A 20123-nucleotide genomic window follows, 5' to 3' on the forward strand; every position below is an offset into this window, starting at 1 on the left:
TTATGCACACGCTGATGCCAGAATGACGCATGAGTATAGTTACACAACATAAATTCATGAAATATATCACACATGTCTGGCTTGAATAGGTATGAGCTGAATCATTGTTGATTTAAACATATTTTTAAAAAAGTCAACTTTTTATGACTTTCCTAGTCTACCAGTTAAAACTAAAAACTTTCTGATCCAGACACAGAATACCTACTTTAATCATAACAAAGCAGTTTCTGGAGATTTTTCTTGCAGCTAATATTTTTCAATGTCTGACTCAGGAATGAATTGTCCCTGTAGGTGATGGAGCTGTAACAAAAATGCAATGAGAGATTTATCCAACACCATATGGAATCCAAATGTACATAATTTATCTGAGAAATGCATCAATAAATCAAACTCCCCTGTCTTTGAAAGCGTGCATCCAGTGTCTGTGTGCGTGTTTATGTCTGTGTGTGTGTTTGCAGCGAAAGTGAAATTAAAGTGCCCAACTGCTGTGAGAGCTGTGTACTGGTAGGTACATTATGTATACAGTGTGTGGTTGGGTGTGTATGTGTGTGTCTCAGTGCTATATGTGGAATCGTTCAACCTCAGCATTCAGTGGAGAATAAAGTGGTATCCTGCTGTGAACTGATATGTGTGTACATGAATCTATGCATGCTGGTATGAAGTTTACCGTGCTGGATACCCATTGCCTTCTGTGTAGTGTGTATGTGCCTTCGCTGCAAGTGTGCATTTTGAAAAAGCTCATTTCAGTTATTTTTATGTAATCTCATTGGGCTTTTTAAGTTGTTGTGTTGTGTGTGTGTGAGTGAGTGTCTATGCCCTATTAATCACTTGTTTCTTTTATAGCAACAAAAAAGCATCATCTCTTTCATCTTAAAGTAGCAGCTACAGAATCTATTTGATTGTACACAATAGGCAGAACAGCAATTGTTTCATTCCATCTCTCCACCTTGAATGCCTGTTGTTGCACAATGTATGGTAAGTGTTTTAATGAGCAGTTACAGTCTCACACAGGAAGTGCCTAAGGGATTGACAGTCAACCATTTAAGGTTAGGGTTCAGGAATCCAAGAATAAGGCCCAGCAAGTTCAACAGTGATGCTGAACTGTTGGTCAGACAAAAAGAAGTAATGATTGTTAAAAAACTGTTTTTATGTCGATATTCAGCGAAGAAACTTTGAAATATCACAAAGTCTTAATGAACTTTGGTGAGTTGATACAACGACACTACTTTCAGTTTTTGAAGTTGAGGGAAATGAGGAATGTACACCAATTTCTAACGCTTATGTTCATTGAGTTGGACTACGCAGTTGGATATTTGGGAAATAGAAAATACGAAGAGGACCAATAACCCAAAGACCAAAGGATCAAAACAATTGTTTGTTGATTTGTCAAAGTCAATAGTCTTTCAGATAAGGTAAAGTACCCAGTCTAACAGTTCATTGGGATTACAGGTTCCAGTTCCAGTCCAATCTGAAGCAACTGTAAGCAGAGTAGTGCTGCAGAAGTCTGCTGGGCCTATTACTCTGTGGTTGATGGATTGAGACCATCCATGTTATCCTATAATACGGTTGGTTGTTGATCACTGATCAAAAAAGGTGATGACACATGAAATCATACTCTGCTAAACCCTATTTTCTCATAATTGATAAAGTGACTAACAGCATAGTAGATAAACAGCAATGCTGCGGGGTCTGTAATCCAGGATCAAGGAAGGATCAAAACTAAAGTGCATATTTGCTCTAAATCCACAGGTCTTGTTGATAACTAACTATCAATAGTCTACAACAGGAAGCTAATGCATATACGTACAGTGGCCTAATGGATAAGGCTCTATCTATTCCAGGAATTGTAGGTTTGAACCCTATCTGGAGTGACTGACAGAAGAGTGGCACAGCAGGAACATGCTGCGTCAATGGAATGAAAGCATCCTATTGAAAGACTGACAGGTTTTCCTTTGATTCACACACTCTTGTTCATCTTTGCAACAGAGGATGGTTGATGATGTTTTGTCACAATTCATTATTTTGCAGGAAATCGATTTATTGTCCTGTCATCATAAATACTTTTTTCGATACTAATCTGGTTGCAAGATTTTAAAGCTTCATTATCTAATGTATTTAATTATTATTTTTTGGTTTAATGTTTTGTGTGTTTCTGCTGTCTTTGTTTTGTTGATTGTGTTTTTGTGTTGGTTTCTGGTTCTCGGGTCTCGCTTGGAAAAGAGATTTTAACCCCAATTAAGTCTTATTGAATAAATATATTTTAAAAAAGGGTCTGATTGTTTCTGCCACTGTATGTGTTCTCTAGCTGGGACTGGGTGGTGTTAATGGTCACTTGCCAAGAAATGTAAATATTGCAGATTAAAAGGCATCAAGTTATAACAAGCCCTCTTACCTGCACCACTTTTTCAAGGCAGACTGACAATGCTGTAGTGACTATCTGAAAGTGATGTGACAAGCCTGGATGGTCAGGATGCTAACAGAAGCAAATAAGTCATAGAGGCAGAAACAGTTAATTTGTGCTGCACCACTAGAGATAGCTATTTTTCCACTGATGATACTTTAACATTTTGTGTTGCTATTTCTCTTAAGTATATTGATTTATGAGTATTTTAGCTATATTGCCCAATCATAGTTGTGTGCTAACAGTAAGATAACGCACTGGACAGTCTTGAGTTAGCAAGGGTGGGTGTCACTGTTGAGCAGATAGCGTAATTTTTGTGTACAGCTGGATCCAGATAACATACACCTCTAACAACCAGGAAACTAAAAGTTTACCCACCACGTTGTCATAGGAATCATATTTTCACCTTTTAGCGACGATTATTAAATACCACTGCATAGATGGTGATCTAGTTAGCCTAGCTTGCCATCTTGTTAATTGTGGAAGATTTAAAGGGCCATAAAGTACAATTCAAGTAGAGAAACAAGTTTGACAATACACACAGTTAGAACTGGATGCCATCCAGTCAATATTCCAATAAGAAAGTACATACAACATAGAACTTAGAAGTAAGTAGAAGATTTTTTTAATTGATGCGCTGGTCCACCAAGTCCTGCGTCAGTCCTCTGTATTCCCTGTCGTCCTCGTCAGTGATGAGGCCGACAATTGCAGAGTCATCAGAGAACTTCTGCAGGTGACAGGAGGGTGAGTGGTAGGTGAAGTCTGCAGTGTAGAGGGTGAAGAGGAACGGAGCCAGGACTGTCCCTGAGGGGCCCCTCGTACTGAAGACAGCCATGACCGACACACAGTCCCGGGTCCTCACATATTGGGGTCTGTTGGTCAGGTAGTCCAATATCCAGGATGTGAGGTGCAGATCCACTCCAGCGTGCTCCAGTTTGTCCCTCAGAAGTGCTGGTTGATTGGTGTTGAAAGCACTGGAGAAATCAAAGAACATGATCCTCACAGAGCTCCCAGGCTTCTCCCGATGAGACAGAGCTCTGCCCTGTAGATAGATGTCGGCATCATCCACCCTGATGCCAGGCTGATAGGCGAACTGCAGTGGGTCCATCGATGGTCTCACCAGGGGGCGGAGGTGTTTTAGGATGAGCCGCTCCAGGGTCTTCATCAGGTGGGATGTTAGTGCCACCTGCCTGTAGCTGCTGAGGTCTCTTGGGTACAGAGTCTTTGGCACCGGTACCACGCAGGAGGTCTTCCATAGCTACTCTCTAACCCTACTCTCCCCAGGGTCAGGCTCATGTTGAAGACGATCTCCATAATGCCACACAGCTGGTCAGCGCAGGATTTAAGGAGCCTGGAGCTGATGTCGTCAGGGCCCGCCGCCTTTCTTGCCTTTATCTTCCTGAGCTCTTTTCTCACCTGGTATGTTGTGAGAGACAATTTGGAGCAGTGGGTGGGTGTGCTGGATGGAGTGGGAGGGGGGGGCTGGGCTGGTGGTGATGGGTGGCTGAGAGCTAAATGCTGTGTAGGAGGGTGTGGGGTAATGTACTGGGGGAGCAGATGAGTGGGGTTGCAGCTGCGCTGGCAGGGTAGGGGAAGGGGCAGGTGTCTGATCAAACCTGTTGAAGAACGTGTTCAGGTCATTTGCCCACTTCTGGTCCCCTGCAGCCTGGGACTCGGCTTTCTTGTGGCCAGAGATGGTTTTCCGGCCTCTCCAGACACCGCTGATGTTGTTCTGCTGCAGCTGGTCCTCCATCTTCTTCCTGTACCTGTTGTTCCCCTCCCTGATCCTCCTCCTCAGCTCCTTCTGAACAGCTCTCAGCTCCTCCCTGTCTCCTGACCTAAAAGCCCTCTTTCTCCTTGAGGAGGGCCTTTATATCCGGATTAATCCATGGCTTGTTGTTAGAGAAGCACCGTACAGTCTTGGTGGGTACAGTGTTCTCCACACAGAAATGGATGTAATCCGTGATGCAGGTGGTGAGGCTGTCGATGTCCTCCCCATGACCCTCACAGAGTTCTTTCATCCGTCTTGTCGGTCCACCTCTTCACTGTGCGGGTCACAGCCGATTGCCTGTGCACCAGAGGTTTGTACACAGGCAGGAGATGAACCAGGTTGTGATCAGATCTCCCAAGGGGGGAAGGGGTGTTGAGTTATATGCCTCCTTGGTGTTGGCATAGAAAAGGTCCAGTGTTTAATTGTCACGTATGTGTGAAGGTGGGCAGAGTAGAGGATGGAGAGGCATGATTAAAGTCCCCAGAGATGAGGAAGAGAGCCTGTGGGTGCTGTGTCTGCAGCCTGCTCACCACAGAGTGCAGGACATCACAGGCTATATCAGCGTCAGCAGAGGGGGGAACATACGCAGCTATCGCGATAACATGCGAGAATTCCCGTGGTAGATAGTGAGTGTGTGTGTGTGTGTGTGTGTGTTATGGTGAAGTCTAACAACAATAAGGCAAGGACAGGAGAGGTTGTTAAAGTGCAGCAAAGTGATGGCAGGTTGCTCTTATAGTCCAACCAAGTGAGAGAGGAAGTGGGGGAGGAAGAGACAGGGTGAGAGAAGGGCGGCGGAGGTGAGAGAAGAGCGGCTGAGGTGAGAAACGGTTGCTGCGTTTCACATTTTTTCCAGATGACAAAAGGCTGAATTGGAGCAAAGGCGGCAACAGCCTCTAATATTTTGACAGAAGATGGTTATCCATCCAAACACAAAAGGGAACAGACTGGTTTATAAATAGTTTGTCCACCACACACTTTCTTGCTTTGGCTTACAATAGTATAAGCTTGGGATCAAAAATTGTTACATTTGGTTCATTTCTTTTTTCATTGCAGTAACTAGAATTCTGTATGGGGTCAGACACCCGCTAATAAGAACCAAAGTACTTTCTTTTTCTGGATGATTGTGCAGTATTTTAACATCAGCTTATCTGAAGCCTAGTCAGCCACAAGGATTTAATTTATTGTGAAAGCCTATGACATAACCTTTGACCACTTCACTTCCACTCAAATATCTGTCACTGTCAATGTCAAACCAGCTAGAACATCAATATTGATCACATAAAGACAGAAATAACCAGTGGTGAATATATTCTTAGTGGCTTTGCTGCTTTAAAAAAATTGCCACAATGGACTCGCTTTCGATACTCACAAGGCGGGTCATGGGTCAGGTCCCGTACGGTGATTTACGGGTGCGGGTTTTCAAATATGAACCTGTACAAGACGCAGAACTGCAGAGAAGTGGACAGTACAGGAACTTGGTTTGGGTGTTGAGGAGTTACATTTTTTACTGGCAAACAGCCTAAACTGCACATACATGGTACTTCTTCACAGCTTCGCTGACTCTAGGTTCCAATTTCCAACCATCACAAAACCACTCTCTCGCCATCTCACTATGCACACAACTTGTGCTTTGAACAATCCCGCAATGATATTGAGTCTCAAACTTCTCAGACTGCACTGTAGATCTTGCACAGATGATGAATTGCAGTGTCTCTTGTTTACTACTGCTGCCTCTTAATGCTTAGGAAGAAAAGACTGTTGAAGTAGTTTTCTGATGCATGAGAACAGTACATACATCTGCGTAATTATGTTTCATAACTATTCTCAGAATGGTGGAAGTCAAGGGCAGCCTGACAAGCATCTCTGTAGATATTGTCAGATCCTACATTTAATCTTTGCAAAATCTTTATCTTTGTCAAAATAATACTGGACAATAAATTATAAAATGAATACAAATAGAAAACATCAGATCCTTTATGGGATAGAACACTGTTCTGAGATCAGATATTAGAAGAGATGTCACTTAAAAGTGATGTCTATATTTAGTTTTAACAGGTCTAGCACTACTTGCCTCTATTGCCCTGTCGGCACTGTACTTGTTAGTATTGTTTCTAACAAAAGAGAAAACTGCTCTGAAGCAGCATCAAAACAGCCAATGCAACAAAAAAAGGATGCGTGATAAAGAAAAGAGTTGATGAAGTAACAAAAGAAACACTGCATGAGAGGAGGACACATATCTGTGTCCCTACTCTGATCTAGAGATGGAAAATATCAGAGAAGAGGTCAAAAGCGGAGAAGATAAGAGTAGAAAAGGAAGAAAGAAAAGCTTACGGCATGTTATCATATTCATTTCCAAAGGACGAGAGGAACAAGAGAACAGGAATTGATGAGAAAAAAACACAAAGATTGAGACTCACTAATTTGAAACATAGAGGAAGCTCATACAGAACAATCATAAGCAAACGGGTCTTAAAGAGAATACGGTGGGTTTACAGCCTGAGTGTGTGCAGCAGGCCCATGAGCCAAACTTTCTGAACAGTCTGCAACAAACAGAACACTTGTAAAGAACTAGGTCACACAAAATGTCTAACGGCAAAACAGTTTGCACCTGTTCTGCTGCATATGGCAACATTTCAAGGCAGGAGTGAAAACAGTGCCATCATAGAGAGACTCCATGTACTGCACATACTGATATGATGGTGCATGCTTTCAGTGGTGCACAAAGAGACCTTAAAGGTTCAGAGTGTAAGATTTAGGTGAATTGATCTATTGGCAGATATTGAATATAAAATAATCCTAGTGATGTTTTCACTAGTGTGTAATAATATAAATTGTACAAATTGTTGTTTTCTTTCCCCTTTAATGGGCCTTTTATATTTAAATACATTATATCTACATCAGGAGCAGGTCCTCTCTACGGAGGGCGCCATGTTTTCTCCAGTATTAGCTTCGCTACACTGGCTTCCGGTTAAATCTAGAATAGAATTTAAAATTCTCCTCCTCACCTTCAAGGCCCTTAATAATATGGCACCATTATACCTTAAAGAGCTGATAGTACCTTATCAACCCACTAGAGCACTGCGCTCTCAGAATTCAGGCTTACTTGTCGTCCCTAAAGTCTCTAAAAGTAGAGTAGGAGCCAGAGCTTTCAGCTATCAAGCTCCTCTCCTCTGGAATCATCTCCCACTTTCAGTTCGGGAGGCAGACACCATCTGTACGTTTAAGAGTAGGCTTAAAACCTTCCTTTTTGATAAAGCTTATAGTTAGAGCCGGTCCAGGCTTGTCTTAGACCTGCTCTTAGTTCTGCTGCTATAGGTCTAGAATGTCAGGTGACACATGACACACAGAGCTTCTCTTCCCAGCTTCTCCTTCCTCTTCTCCCTCCTTATCACGTCAAAGAAATTAATATCTCATCAATACATATTACTGACTTGACTTCTTCCCCAGAGTCCTTTTGCCTTATCGTCCGCAGATCCAGGGCCGCGGCGAAAATAATATTCTCAATGCTTGGAGAAAAACTGTTGGTTTGAAAATATCCTCCTCACAAAAAGCATTCTTTTGATACTCCCACTCTCCAGCTGTGTCGTATTGTTTTTTATTCCAGTTCTTAATTCTCTGAACAAAACAGACACATTACATCATTTTCATACAATTTAATGCCACAATATTAAATCTGTCATCCAGAATTTGTTTTACTGTGAATTCACAAGATAACTCTGGTTTAACAGTCATACAGCTCCTGTGTGTCACTCACACATCACAAAGTAAAGTAGTAATATTCATTTTCTTCTTCATCTTACTCTGGAAAGAAATGACATAAATTATGCTATGGTCCTGAAACTGCTCCGATCCGGTGACTCTATTTAAAGAAGACACATCATTTTGTTAATCCCTGAAAGTCTGTTTCAGTTATTTTAAATAATAGTTCACCCAAAAAAAGATAATTTACTCATTATCTACTCATCCCTATGCAGATTGAGGGGTGGGTGTGTTTGAGTCCACAAAACACTTTTGGAGATTCAGGGGTAAACAGTGTTGCAGCCAAATCCAATACAACTGAAGATATTAGGGGCTTATATTCAGAAAAAAAACACAACATATCTCCATACTTCTCCTGTTGTGTCATCGAAGCATCCACAAGCCCCGACATTCATATCCGACCCAAAACGTGGTCATTTACACCATGTTTTAAAGCTTTAATATCCGCTGATATCTTCCAACGAGGTGCATTCAGGGACCATCAGAAATGCTAATGTCTGCTAGCTTAGCCACTTGGTGGACCTTTAGGCGTAAAACACAGTGGAAATGACCTCGTTTCATGAATGTCGGGGCTTGCAGATAATAGGATGACACCACACTAGCCTAAAAGTCCACCAGAAGTGGCTAAGCCCAAGTAATTCTAAAGTGTGAGGGTTTTACAAAAATGTATCTTAATGCTACATGTTTAAACATGTTTTATCATTAACAGTAATTGGCTCCGACCGAAAACTGCAATAGCCAATGAGAGTGAGCTGAACGGGAAGCATCACCAACCATATGTTGCGTACTTCGTCAGCTGCGACTAAAAACAACAATACATTTCGAACTCACCTCCAGCTCGCACTGCAAAATGTATAAGCCAATTCCACCTTCTCAGCCCTGATTCTGATCACACTGATGATGTTTACGTGTTTCTGATTATTCTGATTACGAAATGTCTGGCTCCAAATGACATAAGATCATTTCAGTTTGTCTAATCATCTCCATACATTTTTGCATCAAATTGCCTCCACAGAAAATACACTGCATGTTCTATATTGAAATCAAATGTTATCAAAAATGTGTTCTTGTTAGATCTGCTACTCTCAAAATGCCACTTGTTGAAAATTTAAATGAAAGTTACGATCCAAGATAGGGCACATTTGATATGATGATTGACAGAGGATTGCCTAATTGTAGAGCTGCCTATGCATTTTTATTAAATGCCCCCTCCTCCTGGCAGCAGGGGAGAAGAAACGATGAAGAAAACATCGAAGAGGAGAGGATAAAAGACGAAAGAAAGCTAAAAGAAAGAGGAGACAGGGCACAGCTTGGGAGCAGGCTGTTGTACGGCACCAGATGACAGAGGACACAGTAGGAGAAGACAGGTTCATAACACCTGACAGCTGAACATCTGGTACATTACATCAGGGGCGAGGTGAATCATATGGCCGTCTCCTCTGCCGTCCTAGCTCCACTTGTCTACTCAGGCCTTTTCCAGCAGGGAATCCCCTTGTCCTAGTTTGTTTGGTCCCTTGTCTTCTCATTTGTTATCTCCTCATCCTTTTCTCCAAGTCGCTGAAATATGTTGTCTTCCCTCCCCATCTGCTGCTCTCCTCTGCCCTCCCCTCTTCCCATTATCCTCCACCTTCTGTCTATGGAGCTCACCCCGTTTTGTCGTTGTTATCACAGCGTAGAGGTGTGTGTGTGTCCTCTTTGATTAAAGAACGTGTCATTCCTGTCACAGTTTGCCACCACTGCCCACTGTCACCTGTCTGCTTCTAATGGATGGTGTCAGCATGTGTGTGTGTGCGTGTGTTTTCTTAGTGTGCATGTATGTGTGTGATTTGGGAAAGAAGTGTCTCCGTGCCTTAGCATGTGTGTGATGATAATCAGATTAGCAGAAATAGTGTGACACACTCAGTGACCTGTACTGTGTTCAAAACATGAATCCATTTGCTGGCACATGAAATGTTACAAAAGATATAAGAACAAATCTTGAAAAGTAAGGTCCCTGAAAGCTTGGCAGAGTGATGGAGCTTAAAATTATAAATGTAGCAATGGATGGTCCAAATCACTGATCAGTGTCGTGCAAGTTCACACTTAAAAGAGGCTAGCACAAAGATCAGTTAATAAAGATTTAAAATGAACTTGTTCACGCTCATAGTTCACAATTTGGAATTTTCCTCTTGAAACCCACTGGGTTGCCAGTGGACATCACAGATATTGAAGAGGTATTATATGAAACAAAGTTGAGTTAATATTGACATGCTATACCTCGTAAGAACAGCTCTGCAAAATGCCCATAACAACAATTTTCACCAAACACAATTCAAACATGCTATTTCAATCAACACTCACTTTACAAACAGCCAAACAAGACCAAAAAATTAAGTTTACGTCAAAGAACGACAAACATAAGTCTTACCTCTGATGTTTAGTCACGATACTTGTTTTATGTCCAGAATGTTGGAAAAAGTTTATCCAAAAGTTAAGTCCATAACACAGTCCCTACTAAAACTTCTCTGACTTTGCTCTGTTTCACTTTTTCCGAATAAAACTTGGCACAGATCATTTTCAGACGTCTTGCTATGGAATGGGCTTCAAAGGCAGTAGATTTCAAAGGGGGATATTCATTCCCAAAGTGTAAAATTTTGTTAGGCGAAAATTGTATCTTTCATTTCACGCCACTGTACATGAGAAACATGAGCGTCATATAAGTCCCACGAGAGTAATCAATGCTCACGTTCATGTTCAGCAGTTGCAAACAGTTCCATTCAGTTTACAAAAATTTGAGCATGTTTAATGCACGGCACTCTTTTAGTGCAATCATGCAAAATACAAATAAAATGATGGAGAAAACCAAGAAGATGCTGTAAATATCTAAAAGATAAACAACAAATATGATCCCTGCAAAGAAAAAGAACTGGGAAAAAAAGTGTCCTGTGAGCAATGCCTCATCATCTCCAGCTCCACATACTGCAGTATTAGTCAAAGAGCTCAGGCACTGAAAAAAGAAGAGGATGACAAAGATCTCACATAATGAGAGACAAACAATCTAATCTTCACTCACACTTCTCATCCTTATGTTCCTTTTCTCTCTATATCATTATTTTTATAATTCCTGAGCCTTCAAAACTAAAGCCATTCATCATATATCATATTCATCTTTAATACATCTATCGCTGGAAACCTGCGGTATCAATAATTCACTATCACAGGAACAAGATTCACAAAAGAAATGTGAAACTTTTGATTTCTCTTGGAAATTATATATTTTGTTGTCGAAAATTTGCACTTCTTGTATTTTAGTTCAAATTCCATGCTTGTGAGGGACTTTCTCAGTCCATAAAATCCTCACTTGATCGCAGAGGTTCATATGAAACTCAACTTCAACCCAAAATTAATTCAGTAAATTACCACCAGAAAACTATCTAATTTGATCTGGTAGCAACTGTGAGTAATAAAAAATATTACTGTTCACACATTATCATTTACTATTGCTCTGGTGCTGTCCATTGTTGTAGCCACACACTGTTTTAAGCCATGGATGTGGTGTTCAAGGTATGGCTATTTGAGTTGGTTTGTTGGTCCACCAGTTTGGTCCAGAATGGAAGTGGTGGACCAACAAGGAAAGTCATGTGACAAATTCATTCATGTGAGGAATTCAATTCAGTTCAAATAATTCATACCCCATGTGGCAGTTTACATACATACAAATACATGCAGCAGAAAACCCACGTGCACGTGGACCTGTACATGTCTGTCGTGGAAAGAATGACATGTACAAAATGTACAATATAATGTAATGCCGCTCGGGTTTCCCGTTTTCGGGTTGTTTATGGTTCAAGAAGTTCTTATCAGGAACTGCATTACACTCAAAGGTATCCACCACCTCTTAAAAATAAATGAACCCTGTGATTAAATCCAGTTAAAACACTGAATAAAGCAGTTTCACTTTAACCCAACTCTACCCCAACACAGTTTGATAGACAGAGGAGGTGTTCAAAAAGCTGTGAGCCGAGCTACAGCTACCGTTGGCTCAGCTTTTTTTTCGGACAACTTAAGATCGAGAAGCTCAGGAGATTTTTACCAGAAGTTGAATTATCCCGAGGTCCCCTTGTCCATTAATTTAAATAAGCCTCCTTCTACTGATTATAATCCTATAACACCTAGCAGAGTTATAGAGCACTGATGATTTTTGACAAACAGTGTTTCCAAACATTTCTCAATCATTTCATCATATTATATTTTCCCACTAATCATAAACCTTTTGTATTTGGAATCTTTTCATCATGGAACATCTGCTACTGAAGCTCAAGCTCTCTATCCCCAATAGACTTTACACCACTCTGAGGCCAACCTAAATCCATTTGGAGAGAAACCTTTTCATCATTTTGAGTCGCATTGCAGACATGAGCGTAAAGCTTTATATTTCCGTTTCATCATTTGATGCCTGTCATTAAAGCCCTTAACAACCATGTTTTAATGTATTCCCATTGCCCGTGGAGCAGCTCTGACAATTCACTGTAGTTCAGTGGCGCTCTCTCTCTCTCTCTCTGTACTTCTTTAGAGAATGCTGATGGCCGAGCTGCTGTGTCAACCCTCATTAACTCCACATTTTGATCATAGCCTCTTTTTGCTCTCTACATGAAGACTTATGTAATGTCCCAATATATGTGTTGCATATTCAAACGTGTAAATGACTTCCTTAACTTAGCCTGTGCATAACTATGTTCCTTACCATACCCTGATGTTAACACTTAGTTTACCACAAATTGAATCCCAATTGAATACTTTTGCTGGATTTTTAAGATAGAGGGATACCACTGCTCTCATTTGATAGCTTGTTCCACCATCGGGAATCAAGAAGTCTGTACAGCAATGGTCTTGTGTGCATGGATGGGAATGCCAGATGATGTTGCTTGGAGGAATGATGTTGCCATGACTGAGTGTAAGCCTGTATGATGGTCACAGAGCCAGGAGTCACAAGAATTATTTTGATTTTGATTCTGTTGTCCATGGCTGCTCAGCGGAGCTCAATAAGCAGTGGAGTGATACACAGGCCTATCACTTTAGGCAAATCGAAGAGCAGACATCCCGTTACATTCTAAACCATCTGTGAGAGTTTTACTGTGTTTGAAGTGGGGACCACCAGATGGGCGTTGCAATAGTTGTGGCGAGAGATAAACATGGAGTTCAGTGTCATACTGAGTCAGATAAAGCCTGATTATCCTTATGTTGGTTCTGTTATTGAAGTTTCCTGGAAGCTGGTGAAAGGAGAACTCAGGCAGCAGCTGATGTCTTCTGCAGAAGATTTGAATGTAGACTTGATGCATCAAGGAGACCAGAAGGTGAAACAATATACAAACACTAACAGAGTAACATGAGCAATTGTCACCCCCAAGTCTGAAGATGTCTCCCACAGCTTCCCAGTATATCTTCCTCTACTTGCATCACCCATTCTAACAGCACATCCATGAAAGGCTAGAATTGCTGTCACTCTCTATGTTACATGTAGGTGTTCACATGCTATTGGATAGTAAAGCCTAAAGTATGCATTCCTAAATCACATTGTGTCCTTACGTCTTGCCACTGGTGAAATACGCCAAAAGAGTTAAAGTTGGTGAGAGTTGAAGTTGGTGCCTCTCTGACTGGAGCATCTGAGTTAGATATGAAAGTCCCTCAACGTAAACACTACAGTGTACTGTTGGTTGGCCCTTTATCTATAACCTGACCTTGGGTACTGATAGAGAGAGAAGGGAGTATCTGTGGAATTAGACAGGCACTATTCTCCTGTACAGATATAATATACATTATACACATAATATATAGTAGCATATACAGTAATGTGGGAGGATGGTAAAAAATTCCTCAACAGGTTCGTGAAAAAATCAGGACCGGGAGACATGCAGCATTGCCAGGGGAGGAAAGCTGTTAATCAAACATGACACCCAGGTTTCTCACAACCATGGTTGGTGTGATGCATGAAGAAGTGATTTCGATGTTGATATTGTGGTAAGATTGATTGGCCAGGAAGGTGGCCTTAAATCTAATGTTCCGAAACACTCGAGCTGCCGATAAATGGTAGAACTTACTCACTCACTCACTCACCCACTCACATATATTCATGTTTGTAGGGCTGGTATTACAGTCAAGCCGAAAAAAAGGGTGGGATTATACAATACGGGCCACTGGACGGCTTTTAATTTGAAGTGTTGGTGCAGGATGTGTTGATTGACAGTAGCTTAAAACCTCTTGAAAAAGGGGCAAAGTAGAGCTAGTATGAAGTATGAACGTTTTTTTTGACAATTTACGAGATAGAAAAACTTGTCCAGGGATATAATAAGTGGGACTGCAGCAAGAGGATTACAACAACAAAAAAAAGCTCTGGAAATATACAGCTAAGTTTGATAAGTTAATGTTGCAGTCTTTGGTCTTGAATCAAAGTATTGGACAAACTGAAATATTGACCTAATTATGGTGTAGTTTAAAAAGTCAAGATATACTGTAGCTCATGTCCTTGAACATCACAAGCAAATCTAATGGTTTTCTATCCAATATCCATTCAGTCATTTCACTTTAAACCAAACGTATGAACCTAATGGCCAAAGTTATTAGTGCTTATCCTCTGTGGTTCTTGAGTGTCTCTGCACAACTTATGCCAATCCGTCCAATATAATTCATAATAGTCTTCAAGAATAAAGTCAGCCTCGACACTAGTGTGTCTAAAGAGGGAGCTAAAAGCTGCTTCTTTTTATAATACAGAATTCCTCCATATTTGTGACAGTAATCATCTTCTCCCCAGGTTTGGGTGTAGCACACTAAGGCTGATTACGTTTCGCTCTTCCTTCACATTAAAACAACATTCATATTCCCTTTCATGTTGCAGAGCATAGTCTGATTACCACTCACTTCATTATGTCCGACATTATTCTACAGGTTATAAAACTAGAAATTGTTTAATTTAGGATTCTATCATTTTGTGTGTTGTCTTTCTTATTTCGCAAAAGCTACAACTTCTTTTCATTTCTCCATCTTGTTTGCAACCAGGGAATGTGTCATCAAGCGGTTTTTAACTGCTGTATGTCGATGTCGCCAAATGCTATGAAAACTCAAATAGGACGTTTTAATGCAGTTATGATGTATACATATGCGACAAAGGTCGGAATACTCCACGTCTTAATTTGATTATTTCTTAATTGGAGTATGACCTTAATTGTATTAAGGTAATCAGTAAATGCTGTTTACATGGCAGTGTCTTATTAAGAATATTGGCTTAATTGGGTTGTTATTTGAATATTGGTGTCAATGTTAACCTAGTCCGGGAGCTGGTTACATCCAGCCTTGCAGAGAGTGCTGTCTACAGAATCTGTGACCGAGCACACCTCTAACATATCATCAAGGTAAGCACTATCTTTAAATGTTGTTATACAGTGGATGTACTATGTTGGTCTATACTGTCAACATGATAGTTCCTTCTCTATGGCCCTTCCTGAGGTTTGTTTTTTTGTTTTTTGTTTTTTTTTTGCCGCTACAAGGATTTTCCTGCGGAAAGTTGTTGCTTAATCCAAATCAAGGGTCTTAGGATGGAATATTTTTTATCTGCTCTGATCAAAGAAGATTGTGGCACGACTTAGTGTTGGCATCTCTACTGTATAATAAGGAGCTATTTAGTATGCGATGACAGATAACAATTCATTGCCAAGTGCGGTACTCTTGTACACATGCAAAGGTAAACACACTGACGAGCAGTCACGGAATTCATTTTGATGAAATATATATGCAGTCTTGCTCTATTGCTCTCATACCCACCAGAGCCTCCCAACAAACCTCCAGAGTGGAGGCACTGCAAAGCTTGTTGACAAGGGACTGTGCAGCTCCAAATGAACAGATATCCTCCATCTCTCCGGGGACTCGTCCTTCCTCTCTCAGTTTTCTTTCCCTCTTGATGTTAATTCACTCTTGCTTTCAGCTATTTTCTCATACTGATTTGATATAAATGAGGCAGAAATTATCAGAGCATCAGGACTTTATATATATTTAGTTTTAATCATTGTAACATTTCAAAAATAAATTAGGACTCATACACATACAAATAATATAATTCTTGCAGTAGTCAGTATTTGATATCATGTAGTAATGGTTGTAAAACTTTCATTTTAATGACTGAATATTCTTTGTTATTGTAAAAACAGTTAATCCTCCCTTCTTACAAGACAAATAGTGACTGGGATTGTACTTCGCTGCGTCAATTTACTGTTTCAGTTCTTTATCAGCCACAGGATGTTTTTGATTCAAGACCTCAAACATTAGATAATCTTGACATTTATATCAATTATCTAATATCCATTGGCTTTAAGCAATATAATAATGCTGCTACTATAATGTTAGACTACAAATTTAACTGATCTAATGAAAAGACATTCAGTACAGTACATTGGTGAGGCACAGTTAAAGATTTCATGAGAGCCTAACTGGCAAAAATATGCCTTAATCTACCACACGAACCTGATATTTCCCACTACCCCACTTGTTGGATTCCTTACCATAATTGTGACATTTCGTCCAGGAGTTTAGATTTAGCTTAAAGTGACCAATTTTTCTTGATGAAAGCTGACATTAAAGGGATAGTTCATCCAAAAATAAAAGTTCACTCATCAACTACTCACCACTATGTCGATGGAGGGGTGGGTGAAGTGTTTGAGTCCACAGCGTTGCAGCCAAATCAATACAATTTAAGTAAATGGTGAGCTCTTACACTGCATTTTTAGCCTAAATGTGATCCACGTTCGAACGCGGCTCCAGTGTCTTTTCATCGGAGTAAGTAAGTTTCCATTTCCAGTATCCTTGTTCTGAAGTTGATGGGTTGTTTGCGTTAAGTTTTTGGTCATAGCCTAAAATAAGGTCCGCGGTTTACAAAACCTCAAAACATGCATAAAATACCCCACATGTGATTGTTTTAGTTTTTAGCTGTCTTAAAAAAGGCATCCAAATATATCGAGTACATTAAACGTCCTCACATTGAACATTAAAACTGATGTGCTCATTAGTCCACCTTTACAGCCCTGTGCTTATGCTCGCATGCTTCCAAACTATTACTAACCTTCGAGGAGAAGAGGCTTTTTTAGAGGAGGTAAATGTGGTAACTAATCGGAAGTTGGAAACTTTGTGGTGATGGCTTTTAAAGTCATGTTACTTTGATGTGGCTCATTTATACAACATTATAATGTTAACTTTTTACCTGGGATGATGAATCATGAATCATAAACATGGCATCCATTTGTAAAGAGTTTTTTGCTGAACAAACCTTGGGTCATGAACTGTTGTTTTTCTGTTGTGTTCTTTGATAATGCAAAGCTCAGCGTAAAAATCACATTTACTTTTTGTTTAGGGAATCAGGGTGATGCTAATGTCGTACATCGTTAAGGTTGGTGCTCATATGGCTGGGTATTGTAGTTTACATTACAGCCTATTTGGGATTTGATGTGATCAATTACATCAATTAATCTTCATTAGTAAGTTTATTATTATCTTGATAATGCTACTTTCAAGTTGACTTAAATAACATTATCTTTCTGGTTATTTTGGGTGATGTAGGGGTAGGAGAACATTAATTAGAACGAGTGAAACAATATGCTTTATTACTCCAAACTCAAAGTAACGTTCACTTAGTTTACAACTCAATTATCCATGGACCCATCTCTCCTTTCCTGCTGCAGTCTGTTTCCCTCTCTACTGACTTTTACTTCTTTCCTGTGATGCATAAACAACGAGTCTTAGAGCCTGTTATACAGTTGCCTTTGGTGGGGGAAATCATCTGATTGCATACATTTCCTTCTTCTTCATTCCCTAATTGGATTTCTCCCTCTCTTTTTAGATTGCCATGTGTTTGATCTCCCCCTCCTTACGGCCCCCACCCACTCTGCCTCCTGCACTTCTTCCATTTTTCCGTAAGTCTGTGGATCAGAGGAGCAGAGGAGGAAGAAGGGGAGGAGACCAGAGTTCAGGCCAGTGGTTAGTCTCTCATGGACGGTCTCTGAGGTTCATCACATTCATAGATGTATGCGTTCACACAAAAGAACCAGCTAATTGACTCAACAGTGCATGAAAGCTTAAATAGAAGACCTCTCAAGGTATTTATAGCATATAAATATGGTATGCAATGAGCTGAAGTATGTGATGCAACGTTTCACCTTAAAAATACTGGGGTCAATCACATTGGGATGACTTATTTGTTTAGAAGGGGCTGTTCTCTTGGCCTGTGCTGATGCTCTGGAGCTACTTCAGAATTAATCCGTGTCATTAGTGAGTCCTCCTCAAACAGTTCTATAATATACTGTCTCTTTTTTATTGTTGTGTGCTGGACGTTGTGTGCAGAGCTTCTTCTAGGGTGCAGAGTGAAGTTAGAAAACCCTTACCCTGCAATACAGATTTCATAGTCAGATGTTTTTAATAAAATAAAACAGAATTTGCTTTATGTCTGTTCACGTGTGTGGCTTCTGTTAGTTTGAAATTATTTAATAATCTGAATGATGTTATTTTTTCATACATTGCATCTCAGCTATTTCAGTGGTCTGTTAAGCAATCGACACAATCTTCAGATCCGAGTTCACAACATATAAAAATAAAAGCTCTGTAATTCACCTCGATATTGAAGGATTGCAGCCACAAAACAAACATTGTGCTCTTACTTTGAAGAATAACTGCTAAACAGGAAGTGATTCTATGATGTCATGATGTTGATTAGCGTCTTTGAATGTCTCTCAATCCGATATGGTGAAATAAACAAAAACAAATAATTAAAATGACCTGGTGCTGATGTTGACTTGTGGTTTGACCCTTGAGTCAACATCGCCCCCCCCCCCCCCCTTCTGCTACAGAGCACTGGTTGCCTGTTTCTTCTATTTTTATAAACATTGAATGTATCACGTTTCAAAGTTGCACTAAACTCCGCCCTGCACTTTCTCTGGCAATTTACGATAGACATACCGAATGTGAACCCGATTAGATGATGGTTTGTGAGATATGTATTCCATAAACAGAGACCAAAAGACAGACAATCATTTGTGGGCTTAATCGGTAGATACCTCTTATAATTTTATACATTAAAGTGGCAGAAAACAATTATGTTTGAGTGTTCAGTTTATGAAAGGAGGCAGTGATTAAGGGATCAGAATGATCGGCGAGGAATGACGCCAGGCAGGGATTTACCTGCCGTCTGTGTGGGTGTGTATGAATGATTGATATGACAGGAGTAACGACAGCAGCCGGTGAACAGATTGTTTGACAAGATGAATGATAATCAGAGAAAGGCTGCGATTAAAGTAAAACTGAAACCGACTGATAAACATGAGGCACCAAAGACAAATATGGCAAAGTAATGCATACAGCAGCATGCATAGACACAATTTTGGCATTTCTGCAGAATGAGAGCAGAGGTTTCGAGTGCAGGCAGAGGTGACTGTTGTCATGCAGACTTGATGTTAATTTCATCACCTTGATGTTTCATTGCTGTTTATTGCCTCATGAATGATTGACACTGCAAGTTTGACTGACTCGTCTGACTCTACCGGATTCTGTGAAGAAGCACAACTCTTGCTGACGATATGACATAGTGCTGACATACCTTTTGTTATTTTCAGATTTTCCACTGACCTCCTTGAAGCTTTTCGTAGAGGAGGAAGCCAACTCTTTCTTTTTAAATGCTAATTAATTGATGAATTCATATATGTCCTCTAAAGGATGTTCTGGAATTGACCTCGGTGTTTGGTGTAATTGGGTTTTCTCTGCATTATGTGAATTCACAGGACTATTTAAATATAACTGCTGCAAATTATTCTGAGATGTTGTTGGTCTATACTGCTTGTAACATTTTTAAAACATGTTTAAGAATTAATTGGTAAAATATCTAAGTTTTTTGTCTTTTGAAAATGATATAGTGATATCAGAGTCGTGATTAAACACACATGTTACATACAGAGTCACATCAACTGGACTATGACCTCCTTGTCCTCCTGTTTTAGTGATTGAGTTGTGTTCCTGTAAAAGTATCTGTGAATTGTCAGAGCATCTGTGCTCCGGCAGCTCTCAATGTGTGAAGACAACTTGTGGCTGTCAAAAGCTAATACACCGTGACACTTTCACCAGCAGCAAAGCCACTGGGAATGTATTCACCAATGGGTATTTGTTTTTAAGATTGATGATTTTTTG

This window comes from Hippoglossus hippoglossus, chromosome 10, assembly GCF_009819705.1.
Source record: "Hippoglossus hippoglossus isolate fHipHip1 chromosome 10, fHipHip1.pri, whole genome shotgun sequence".
NCBI lineage: Eukaryota > Metazoa > Chordata > Actinopteri > Pleuronectiformes > Pleuronectidae > Hippoglossus > Hippoglossus hippoglossus.